Raw genomic sequence first — 13,331 nt, 5'->3', positions numbered from 1 at the left:
AGCTCCTAGATTAAATAAATAAGAAATTGCTACTCGGCAACCTTGAAAAAGTCCTTGGTTATTTGACGTTTGAACCCATATGTTATTCAGTCATGTATGAATAGGAAATTTCGATTATAATTGTACAATAGGAAAAGAAGAAAACAGAGAATAGCATGATAATGATACATTTCGTGTTTTAGTATGTTTGAAGTCAACATAGTACATTCCATATTCACTCAACTCTGCTCACTTTTTTATTCTCAAATGTGCTAACATAAAGTATTATTTCATGGCACGTACTCAATTGAAAGCCAATCAAATTATGAATAATTATACCATAAATGTATCTATGACCTCTCTCAAGAATACAGGAACATATACATTCCACTATTCGCATCCATTTAACCAAACACTCCTTTCAATTCCACCGATCTTTAATTTATTCTTACATCATTTTGCATTAATATCAAGCTATATAATAACGAATAAAATCCATACCATTTCGTACATCAAGCCACTAACACAGAGAAATCTTCTATTCCTTCATCAACAAACACTTCCCCTCCCAAAAAACACATCGAGAGTCCCCGAATGCATCCTTAAAGTATCCTCACCGATGCTTGGAGAATCAGCAATATTCACTCCGAAACAAAGGGACGCGTTCGGTTCGAGTAAAATTGAAAACAAAGCGGGCATAGTCGGTCGAAAGAACCGCGAGTACGAGAAAGGTCGGTCCGGTCGGTAGTGTTTAGGTTTCGAGTCGCAGAATCGACCCTGGCGCGTTTCCACCTTCTAGTAGCGTGGCGGCTCTGGTGTCGCTGTGCGCGAGAGGTTTGCAGACCTTCTCATTCCCGTGCCGTAGTCCGTCTCGCGAGCTTCGACGCGACGTTACGTGTTGTTCGCCGGCTAAACCAGCCTTCCTCGATCGGCTGGTCGCGTTTTTTTCTCGCGAGTGTGTCAGTGCCCGGTGTATCGTTCGCGTTTCTCGTCCCTCGTCTCTATGGAATTCTTCCTCGCGGTTTAACCCGTTATCAACATTGAACAGCGCGTATTATAACCAACGACAGGCGAACCCACATCACTCGAACGAGATGACGTTTGATTCGTTCGACGCTCTCGTGGAAACGTTCCACCCTCTGCGTCCTAGAACGGAAGGAAGGATCACCAGCTGGACACCGAGTTCTGGCGAACCACACAACTGAGCGCCGAGCTGTTTACGTGAACGGTGTCCTACCGGTTGAATTGTTATTGTTGGGGGAGGTTTGGAAACTCTGACGATCCGATCGCAGCTTGGAATCGGTACAGTGCGATGCTGCCGATCGCGTGGTTCCGTGTGCGTGTCATCTTCTTGTGATTGTGTGTGTGGAGTACAGTGAACCTGGCGGACGGTTACATCGTTTCATACACGGTGAGTTGAGCTTCAGAGTTTTTTTCCTTTGGTATTTATCGACAATTGCGGGTATCCTGTGATTCATGCGTATTTTGATTTTGTATGAGCGTGGATCTAGATGCTACATTGTTTTCTTTCGCGCGTGTTAATTGGCAGAAACGCCCGGTACTGGCGGAGGAAAGATTTCATAAAAATAGAGGTTGATGTTTTACCAGACGTGTTGGTTCGATTGAGTCGATACTCGAATCGGTTGTTATTCGGTAGAATTTGAAATTTAACTTTGTTTAAGGAGTGGAGAATACACAGGTTCGTTGTTGGAAACACTAATAATTCTAAATGGTAAATGGAGAATAAAACGGAACACAGTGGTTCGCACTTTGAAGTGAAACAAAGATAGGAATACCAGTTCACTTCAAAACGGGGCAACTGACGATTATCATCGTACCCTCAGGCTAATAGAGATCGATCACAGTTAGGGTCGTTCACGTTACGTGAACGTAAACAAAGGGACATTGGTTACACTACTCGAAACCACACCAAAAATTGAAACTTGGAACTAAAGCTTCGCGTTGCTTTTTATATCAAGAATAGTTCTTATTTGTTTCATAATGAATCCCTTTAAATCTCTTAATTGTCTGATGCGTTTAAATTTAAGGCTGACACACATGTGCAGTGTGAGTCGGGGCCATAAGAATATTTAGGAATTGATAGGCACCGCGGTGCTTTAATGCAACTGGGACGTTGACAGTGATGGATTCGACCTCCGAGAGTCGTTCCCGTTAAAGTTTCGGCGCGGCTGCGTGAAACTGATTTCAGTGTCGCTTCGTGATGTAAATTGTGGGCACTGCGTGCCGTTGGATCCTGGCTATGCATTTTTCTGCAGCGTTGGACGCCCACGCTTCGCCCCACCCGGTATTCACCAGTAAAACCACCGCCTCCGAGTGCCCCAAAGACTGCTCATTTTCTCAGGGCTGCCTCAGCTAAAAATAAACAAAATCTTAGTCGCTTCGTAACGCATACATCGGCACCTTCTTTATTTACCATTAAATGGTAGTATCCATTTTTGTTATTATTCAACGTATTGAATCGATTTTATATCAAATCCAGCTCATATTAAATGGAGCTCATAATGTATCGAGCTCATATCGAGTCGAGTTCACATTGGATCGCGCTTATAGCAACTATAAACGCTCTCACGTCCTCAAAAATTGATGTATACTCACCAAATATTTTTCGCGTGATCCCATCGGTAATTCTGAAGAATCGTGCCCAATCTCAAATTCATTTCACCGTTTCGATCGTCACTTACGTATCCAGGATCACCCAGAAGTAAATCTCTCCGCGAGTTTGCGCCACGACCATTATTTATCGCGGTATTATGCAGTATTTTAATACAGGGAAGAACGCGAGCTTTCATAAATTCGATGTTAAATGTATCGACTTTGGAGTGGAGTGTATCTAGTCTTTATAGGTGGCCCGAGGGGTGCATGGCGGCTTGCATGCGACAATGTATTAGCTCAGGGTTCTATCAATAATTTGCATAAACCGGCGGCGAAATTTACGTGTACGCGGCTGTGCGATGGTCCGCGCGAACTTGAAAGTGGATTACAAGTTGCGACGGGCCGATTTATACGGCCATTATACCGCTGTAAGGTCTTAATTACCGACGGAGAGCTTTTCGATGAGAACAATTTCTCTGTTGCACGTGTCTGTTTTGCCAAGTGCTTGGTAGAAAAAGGGTAGCCGAGATAATTTGTTATTAATCCCTGTAGGGACGAGAACCCGTTCGAATCTGAGCTCGGGTGGCAGCTTTTCGAGTGTAGAGAAATTAGGATACTACACACGTTCGAGCAGGGTTAGGGAATAACTTCATAAGGTTGGGGAATTTTCTTTCTTTGTCAGTAACGTGCAATTTTCACTGAATTGCATTGCTATTTTGGTGTTCTTGAAGGGTTTCAATTGTCCATTCATCCTTTGATTGTTTGTCTATTTATTTTTTAGTTTATAGGGAGGTCCAAGATCAAATAAGCATTTTGAGACCGCATTCAACGAAAAAATGGGGGTAATAATTAGAAGTCAGATCGTAAGGTTAAATGCTCCATAACGCATTCGTAGATATTCACTCACGTATCATGTTTTTGCCAGGTTGAAAAACTGCATCCAGTTTAAACCAAGCATCGCGCGTATAATTTTACTTTTAATCACCGCTGATGATCTAAAAAAAGAGTCGAAACTGTAATTCGCGCAGGTAAGAGTGTTTATGAAATGTACGTGCCTCGGTGAAAATCGTCTGAGGGGAATCGTGCCCGCCAGAAAGTTTCGAAATGGCTGGTTGAAAACACGATTAATGAAAAAGTTCGAGCACTTGCAAATTATGGTCCATTCGAGCGAGAAATCTCCGCGTTTCGGGATCCGCCGGTAGTTTTCGTCTTCTCGTTCTCTTCTCTTCTTCTTGGTTTACCTTCTCGCCTCCCTTTTCTTTCGTTTCTCTTCTTATTTTACTCAAACTATCTTCCTCTTCCCAGCGGCACGATATACAGCTCGAATTTTCCCTTCGCCTGATAGGAGGTTTCCTTATCTGTCTGAACTTTGTTGCACAAGACAGTCGGTTGGAAACGCGAAATTGATACGGATTCAATACGGTTTCCTCGACTGAAAATTCAGTTAGGCGTTTCTCGATCGATCGGTGTAGACAGCCTCGGTCGAAGTGCAAGTGCATCGAGTCCCATTATCGATAAACTGAAACAAGGTTCCGCATCGTTCTTCGCGTCGAAGACAGTGGCGTTCACGTTTGAAACGTAATGATTGCACTGCAGATTTCATACGTTAACGTCGACACGAACCAAGCCAACGTGCTCCGAATATTAATATTTGGTGAAATAATATTACGGTATGAACATATTATTTTCAAATTTGTGTGCAGCATAAATATTTAATATCAATAGTTAAGCAGTAAATAATGGAAATTTCAAAGATTAAAAAATATGCTTCGAAAAGTCAGGAATCAGTTAAAAATTTAGTTCAATTCCACCCTGTAGGTATAAGATGTATTTTTATTGTTTCGAAAAACATCGAGTACATTCATGTATCGTGGAAGCGTAGGAGCTCTTGAGATTCAGGTCGAGTTTCAATTGAACGACGAATATATCTAGAATAACTATCGGAAAGTCTCCCGGCAGAATGCTTAGCATATGAAAACGGTATCGTTGACCACCTCAAAACTCAGGACAAATTCCCTCCATAGTGAAACGTATGCAGATATATCCGATACACGTTTCCTTATTTGGAATTTTGGAAGCCAGAACGAGGAGCAAGCTACAAGTGCACTTCCGACATCGACGAATTTCCTCAAGATTTTCCATCCCTCTGAATTGAAAAATATTTGCATACGAATAAGAGCCTAAGTTTGCTATAAGAGGCACTCGATTCGGACACATTCACCATCCAACTGCCCCTTCGGATAAATGCTCAAAAATGCAATAAACGTAACGTAAAGCTCGCGCAAAATTTCACGGGTAATCAGATACCCAGTATCCATAAATACACCAGGGTTATCCACCGAAACTTCCGATCCACTCGAAATTTATGAAAATCCAATTCACGGCTTCCTTACCAAAAATTTTCCAGCGCAGTCGTTCGCCGAATATATCGAATATATCGAGAGCCGAATCGATCCGTATCGACGCGTATCGCTGAAGGTGCCTCTGCATCTCTGTCTCCCTCGGTCGCATCTATTCTCGCGCCGAAAACCACTAGAGACGTCGAGTTGGCCAAAACGCAGGACAAATATCCGTACGATATCCGAGGGAATATTCCCTCAGGCGTATTTCAGCCGTGGGCTTCTCGTGCTATCAGAACTGGATATTGATACAGACGCAATATCCTCCTTCGCTCGTGGGACCGTATTTAAGCAAAAGGCTAAGTCTCGCGTTAGCGGATGATATCGGGGGCAAACAAAAGGGGCGGCAGAATGAGTATCGGGCGTAGTGGTAGCATTGAAAGGGGTGAAGTTGCCTCAACTGTGATTATGTCGCGGAGAAGCAATCCTGCTCGCGGATGAAGTCGAAGAGTCCCAAGCTCCGGCAAAGAAAGGGGGATAAGGGAGCTCGTTCAAAGGGAGCCTTCTCCTTTCTGTCTGGCCTTCCCTCGGCTCTCGAGACACGTGTACGCGATTCCAGCGAATGCAAGAACTCCTCCCAGGTCATCGGTGCGCTACTCGGAATGCATTTCATCAAAACTTGCGGCTTTTGAGCCCCCTGGTCTCATCCCCGTTCCCCTATTCAGCCGCCACCGTGAATGAGAGACTCTCGATTCGGACTGGAGCTTACGCGGGGGTACCAACAGAGTCCGACTATGGATTTTGAGAATTCGATTTCGGGGAAACGCCGTCAAACTAATTCTTTTAATTGACCGCGGTTCGTTAGCCCTTGGTGAACGTTTATTTGGAAGTTAACGGAGTTACTTTCGACCACTGGCTTTGAAACGCGAGCGAGGGATACGCGTTTCGAGCAATTAGCGTTCGAACGGAGCGGGTTTATTATGTTTAGAGTCGATAGAGTTCACTTGCCCGAGTTTCGCGAAATTTCGGTTGGCGTTCGAAGTGGAAAGTACAAGTTGAGGTTATCGAGGTTGGAATGCTGAATGCTGCTGGAAACGTGGTTGAATATTATTATTCCTATTAAACGCGATTAGCGTGTATGACTAGATTGATTCTGTGGCAGCATGAATTTTGGGAGCATTTAGAAATTTCAGTTCTGCATAAACAGATGTATCTCGATAGTTGGAGTATTGTACGGTTGAGCGTATCTGTTATTTTCTTTCGAAGGGGGTGCAGGTGGCATAGCCAACATTCAAAATTTATTTCCCAAGCAATTTTTCAAAGACGAAGTTCAATTGCACTCGGTGAAAAATTGTATAACAGATTTACAGAGATCTCCAAGCTGCCAAAAATTTTCTTCCACAATTATATTCCATCTTCCTATAAAGCTTCCATTTTCCCAAAGTTATGGGCCAACCTGATACCTAGAATCCCTCTGTACATCTCAATTACACGCTCAGATTTGTATTCAGAGCCTCGATGAGGATATCAGCCGATTCCTTCGTGGTATTATTCCCAGAAACGAGATTTCCATGGCACCGTTTCATTTATTATTCGCGCGTCGTCAGTCGGCAGCAAACTGCACCACCTTAAATCGAGGAACCCGTTGGAGCCATACCACTTGCCACGTTCGCGGAGGTAAGAACGTCCTCCGTCGATGCTTTCTCAGACATTGAACTTTCCCTCCTTCTCCGGCTGTTTTCGAAGGTTTAACGTACACCCAGGAATATTGCGGCACTTTTCCCCGTCGTGGCAGAGGCGTAGCCATTCGAGGCACGTAATCCATGTTCCGGCCGTGCGCCACGGCGGATAAATCATCCGTTCTCCATACACGGGAACGGAAGAAATTTCTATGAATCGTCGAAATCGTTGGACTTACGAAAGCGTTTTCGTCGATTAAACCGCGATTTTCGCTTGGTTGTTCCAACATAAACAACCACGGCGAACGTTCGACCGTTACACGATCGGATTCGTCAAACGGGGTTGACTCAACTTCCCTTTTCGGTCTGCTTGACGCGTTTACAATGGCAAACTGGGCGAAAATCGTTGGTCGTTTAAAAGTATCGTTTTTAATTGGAGGTGATCCGTGCCCGTGGGAAACGTCCTCTTTGTACGAATTAAACGCAAGCTGAACTACGTTGAACGTGTCGCGACGATAGGGGTGAACTCGTTGCTCTTTCGCCCCTTTGTGACCACTGTGCGAATCAGACCGAAAGATCGCGAGTTTGAGGACGCCTCGGTAAGCGTGATAATGTTAATCGATCTCTTTCTGCCTTCTTTACTTCCGGTGATGATTTACTGTGGCCATTTGCTTTTGGACGTTGAGAATTATTCCCTCGGTTAATTGTCGAGGTTTATGGTAATTATTAATATCGGGGCTCTCTAGCCATGAAGATTCAGGCAGCAACATTTTCCAGAAGCCATGAATACTACAAGGAATAATACTCAAGGAAAATCTTAAATCTAAGAATAATTGTCTTCGCGATCTGGAATCCTATCACATTTGAAATCAAAGCTTTCGATCAATAAAGCTTGCGAATTCCAGTCGAAAATGTCCGTAAGAATACTGAAAGATTCCGGTAGAAAGCAATCCAAGAGACCGTGAGGAACGTACCGCTCCCTTCGACGCGCTATAGAATGACGAGGATTACGAGATCCGGCGCGTGTTCGGTGGGAAATTTGTGAAACGTCTCTGGACTCAGTCCGAGCACCGCAAGCTCGCCACAGATGCGCGAGGTTAAATGGTCCATCCGGTGGCGGGCGGTGGTCTCCGCGAGACGACCGTTGATTTATAGAAAAAGTTCATGGGCCACTTGAAAGCTTATTTGGTGGCGCGGTTCGAAAACTGTACGCGGACTTCCGTCGCGGGTCGAGAAGAATGATCCTCTCCTCGAGGAAAGTTTGCCATCGAGAGAAGGGTCAGGACCTATCGCGAACTTCGACGACTCTTTCGTAAATGCTACGCGAGAGATTCCAGGCTGCAATAGGAGGATCGACGAGTGCGGAGCCAGGCGAAGTATGTCCGAAATCTTTTGGTCGAATAAAAATGAGTTGGGTAAAGGACGATAAAGTTCTCTGCACTCTTCGTGAAGGGGACACGAATTTATTCCATGAACGAGGATAATTGGGGTTAGTTGGGAATTATCAGATATTCTTTTCGAGGAGAATTCCAACTATTGGAATTTTTCTTTTAACAAAATGTAAAATTAACGATGTCAAGGTTTCTGTTGATTATAAATACATGTTTCGAAAGTAGTTGATGGCTGGTCTATTAGAAAATTGTTTCAAGTGGCTGTGATATGTACGACAATATCACAGCATGTTTTCACTGTGGAGAATCTGTAGTCTCACTGTAGAGATTCGACTAAAATCAAATATAACAGTGAGAAAGCCATAAATCGCAGTGGTACATGTAGTTCATCTCGCGGTCGAATTCGGAAAAATTGATTTTTGACAAAACGGTGGGAACACGAAGTTAAAACAGCGATATTTTCAGCGAAAATGGAAGCTGGCCAACCGCGAAATGGACGAGACGACGCGACGCACCGATCCTCGCCCTTCTGCCACCTGCGAATGAAAAATGTTTCCCTTTCGCGTTCAAACCTTTGTACTGTCGCTCGAGCAACGTTTTGCAGAGAGCTAGGAGTTTCTGGGAGATCGTATTTGGCAGCACTAGTTGAATCACTCGTGGAAGTGGGAGTCTACGAACCTGTATTCCTCGTTACAACCACTACAAAAGTGGACTAATACATCAGTAAAATATAAGGACGTGATGGATATCAGTCCAAGAAATGAAATAAAAATTAAATCCAAGGGAATTCGTGGTGACCAATAAACATGCCATTTTGCAGATTCTTAAAATCTCCCGAGGAAGTTCACTCGAACCCTTATTCGATACCGAACCGTCTCGATATTTCGTGTTCGGTTCCCTGGATGTGTTCGCGGCGAGGCTGCCCGCTTTTCCGCGATGATATCGGCCAATCTAGCTCGTTCCCTTCTCCTTGCGAACGGCAGAAGCAATCATTGTCCGTGGCGTAACTCGATTCCTTCTGCCTCCGCGGCGACGATTGGCTTCTGCTCGAAATCGAGTCCACGTAGGCCCTTAATATCCCCGAGTGTTGGGATCTTAGGAGAAGATCAATAGGGTCGAGCCGTTTCGACGGCCGGCGGCATCCGATATTCCGACAAAAACGGCGCAAGAGGCGATCAGGCTTAACTGGATTCTTCTGCTTGATGGGAACTCAGCGCTGGCTGAGATATAGCGGTCACCTATATCGGTAAATCTTGACCTTTCGGACGTGCTCGAGATCCCCGTGTGACACTTTCATCGATGTCAGGGATCATTCCCTCCAACGAAATCTGCCCAATTATAGTCGGACTGATTTATTCATCTGGTCTGTCTTGGTGTGGACTCGGGTCACGCTAGCAATCAGCAGACAATTGCTGGGAGATTCACGACGATTGTTTAATTCTCATTTTAAGATGAAAGAATGTTTTTTCTTAATCATACATTTTGTTGTGGCGCTATGACACAGTGCAGTGCTTTAAACCAGGTTGCGGAATATAGTATTCTTTATTGCGTGAACTTTAATTTATCCTTGAATAAGTAAATTCTTTCTTGTGTAATTTACATAGACACGAATTAATTGATACTCACTGTCTACAATTGCCAGTGGTTGAATTTAGTAAGCAATCCCTTCTCCAAATTAAAATTATTTCCATTGCAATCCTCGTCGTAAACGTTTCAAAAATAGTAAAAAAAAGTAAAATACTCCCCACTTGCATTACTACACTGTTCGACACCCAATCCCTCCGTCATATCAAATAATCGCGACGAAGCTTTCTCGAGGACAGGATGGGGGTTAAACGAAATGTGTAGTGTGCGGAAGATCACCGAGGAACGATTCCGAATGGCTTTAATATGAAGTCGACGGAATTGGTCTCCCGGGACGGCATCGATCGGGCTCCTTTCGCTTTTGGCAAGTGATCCGAGAAGTAAATTGCCTTAAGTGGGCGATAACACTGCCTCTTCGATCGGAGGGACTGAGACACGGCTGTTGCATAGACTCTGCACGGAGACGCGAATGCACAGCTGCCAACCTACGAGTGCGATGCACAGCGAATGCTAGCTACAGAGTGGAGGCTTGAAAACCTTTGGCGCCCTTCAAAGATACTGGCAACAACTCACAAACAGTGGAGTTGATCACTTTGGAATTGTTCACGTGTGTTTTGAGTGCGATAGTCGAGCTTATAAACTGAGTATATAGTTTTGTTTCTGAGGGACTTAATACACCCAAAAGTGTACAAAGTTGGTCCACCATAAATTCTATACTCGAACCCCATCGATACCTCACATTAAAAATTCTGCAATCTACTTATATTTCTCCACTGTAATCCAATATGGCACTATAGATCGGAGTACAATCTCAATTTCGTAGAAAGTATTCCAAGTATTCGAGTATACCAACCCTGGCGAAGCCTCCGAACTTCGACGGAATAAAAATCGCATCCAGGATTGAAAAATTTGCATATTAAATTGAATTTAGCTCCCCACTGGTGGAAAAAACAAAAATCCAGCTATATCAATTTGCGCGAGACGCATCGTTATTGGTTCAGTTACGCCGCTCACCGTGGATTTTCGGTCGACGAACTGGCCCGTGCCTTTGAGCCTCCCTTCAGGCCACGTGCACACGTACGAGCACGACCACGCTCACCCAAATACGTTGATGAGTTCTTCTCCGTGCAATAACACGTCTCCGGTCCCCGTCCGTCGCTCCACCGAGCCCCTTGTTCCTGTTCCTCTCGCACCAGCCGCGAAATATCTCCTGCATATATGCAGTAATGTCCAGGAGATACTCGACATATCTGCGTGACGTCTCGAGGGCGCAGATGTCGTATCAGGGCATTAACATCGGTCTCAGGATACCCCGGTGATTTTCGAGGGCATCTCGGAAATGTCCTCGATGCTATCTTCCGTGGTTCTCCGACGTCGATGGATCCTGATGGCCCGCCGCCGGACGCGCTGGTCATTGATATTTACTACTGCGATTCGGGGAGTCGATTCGTGTTCCGAGGAGGTGTCCAACTTCAATCAAACAACAACACGCGAAATCGTTGAAGCACGCGTTCTTATTCTTGAGTTTCGAGTACGGTTCGGGATTGGATTTCGGAAGTATTATACTATATTTCTTTACTGATTAATTACGTTTTACTAAATCTTTGTTTCATTATTCTGAGTCTGAGAGGGTGCACTGTGAATTCCTTCTCGTTGATCTTTCCGTTGATCCACTGTAAAGGATCACACCGAATTCTTGAAGGAATCCCAGGGACATCATAGACATCCAAGACCACAAATACCAAAGATTAGACCTATCAAAGCTCCATAATCCACTAAGAATTTGGTACTCTCCAAGTACGTTTGAGACGCAGCATTTTCCAGCTTTGGGGGATGAACGAAGCCCTACAATTGCGTTCGGTCTAGGGCTGTTACTCGTCGGTCTAATTCCGTGCCGAGCTAATGCATCAACCCCCGAAGCCGCCCCCGCACAATGCACAGGGTCCCGGGCCAAAGAATACTCGGCGACGCGATAGGAATTTCTTTCAAGCGACGCGTCGTCGCGTCATCGCGCAATTTTTCCGTCCTTTGTCGGAGCTCCGTGTAGCGGGGATTCCCGCGACAAAAGCAGTAAATCCAGCGTCTGTCCGCCGCGCGGAACTGACCTGTGCCCCGCGACCACGTACACACAGGACAGAGCTTTTCGGAGCGGTCTCCTGGAGCGGTGCATTCTAGTACAATACGTCCATCCTCGTCTCGAGGCGAAGGAAGAGGGGTTTGGGGGAAACACCGCCGGCGCGGTTCCACCCCCAACCCCTCTGGCGATGATTGTGCTGCGGCCAGGGCTTTTGTGAACTCGTCCCAAAGTTCGCGGTAACGTCCTCGCGAACAAATTTCGCCTGGCAAAAGGAAGACGAATTACGCCCCCGAGGGAGCAACTCCCGTCCCCTTGGTTCTTAGGATGCAAATCGGTGTTCGAGGCGGGCTGCCAGCCTGCCACCAGGCTACCCAACGCTACTTTAATTGTTGGTCGTGCTTAAAATTGTTTAAATTAATGTGGTGGATTAGATTAGGAATATTACTGCATAAGTGTACCTCTTTCAGGAGAAGCTCCAGCTCCCCTCCCTTCCGTTTTTCTCCCTTAGTGTTCCTTAAAAATCTTCCTTGCACCTTCGGCTACCAATCGGCTACCATCGGTTAATTATCTAGCATTGTGCGTGGCGACTGATGGCGTGATTACGAGACGAGATCATAAAGGTAGAGTGTCTCGCGCTAAGAGAGGCAAACTCATTTCCCCTGTTATTCCCTCATACATATCCGGTCGTCTAAGCGGAGGAATAGGTGCCGCGCGGGAGATTATGCAAAAATATTCGCGCGTCGGCCACGCAGCCGCGTTAATCCGTGTGTAGAACGCGGGGGAACACTCGAGGGAGCCTCGTCTCCTGGACGAGTTCACAACGTTGTACGTGCTGCGCGTTCGGCAACGGCAAACCATGTACATAGCATCCTCCGATCTGTATTCAATTAGCGTTAATCCCATTGGCGAATAAACGACGAAGCGTCAGCGCGAGGCATTAAAAGCCAGGCACGTGTTAGAGGCAGGGAAGCTGAGGATGGGAAGATGGGGAAAAAGGGCGGAACATCTTTTCTTTGGTAACTAGTTCTACCGCCGCGAGAAAAGCTAAGATTGTTAAAATGGTAAGGATGGTTGGGATAGTTGAAACATTCCACGTGGGTTAGAGATCCATTATTGGACTATTCGGGGAAATTGGAGGTGTGTTACTTCTTTTTTTTATGTATACCTTGCTAAAGTGTGGCACTCAAACCTCCCTTCTTCAAACATTTTTAAATGGAAGTGTGCTTTCCTAGCCTAGAGTTCCAATTGAAGCAAATTTCGAGAGCCATTTCGATCCCATTGGAGGAGGCCAAAAACATCTTGGATTCACACTCGATGAGGTTGAACGGGAAGCTGGGAATCAGACTGCGGGGAATGTACGGCTCCGGCAGTATCGTCGAGATAATTCCCTTATCAGCATTCTACATGAAACGTCACGACAGATCGACTTCTGTCGCAGTTAACCTCGTTACCTGCCGGCAAGTACACGTCCCTTGCCAGAGATGGGATTTCACTGTCTTCGAGAGAAGCGTTATAATAGTTAAATTAGAGTTCTCGCTGCGTCATAAGCGCCCGGAACGTACGGTATTCGAATGATACTCGCGTACGTGATCGAATAACAGAATTGCCAATTTGTCGCGCGCTCCTTTCCACGTTCATTTCCGGGCCGAAGCCAATCAGAGAATAGATC

At 45.4% G+C, this 13,331-nt stretch overlaps 1 protein-coding gene across 5 annotated transcripts in view; it reads left to right on the top strand.

Annotated features, from left to right (window-relative positions):
• The first annotated feature begins 855 nt into the window (after window positions 1-855).
• The window catches only part of LOC128886307 (neuroligin-4, X-linked), a 328,018-nt gene continuing 315,542 nt past the window's right edge, over window positions 856-13,331 (top strand). For all 5 annotated transcript variants that reach the window (XR_008459789.1, XR_008459790.1, XM_054141022.1 and 2 more), the window contains exon 1: window positions 856-1,390. The gene's annotated coding sequence lies outside the window, so the exon portion shown is untranslated. The remainder of the gene's footprint in view (window positions 1,391-13,331) is intronic.

The sequence above is a fragment of the Hylaeus anthracinus genome, unplaced genomic scaffold (assembly GCF_026225885.1).
Source record: "Hylaeus anthracinus isolate JK02 unplaced genomic scaffold, UHH_iyHylAnth1.0_haploid 11982, whole genome shotgun sequence".
Lineage (NCBI taxonomy): Eukaryota > Metazoa > Arthropoda > Insecta > Hymenoptera > Colletidae > Hylaeus > Hylaeus anthracinus.
The sequence above is the reverse complement of the archived record's forward strand: the minus strand, read 5'-3'. Positions and strand labels throughout refer to the sequence as shown.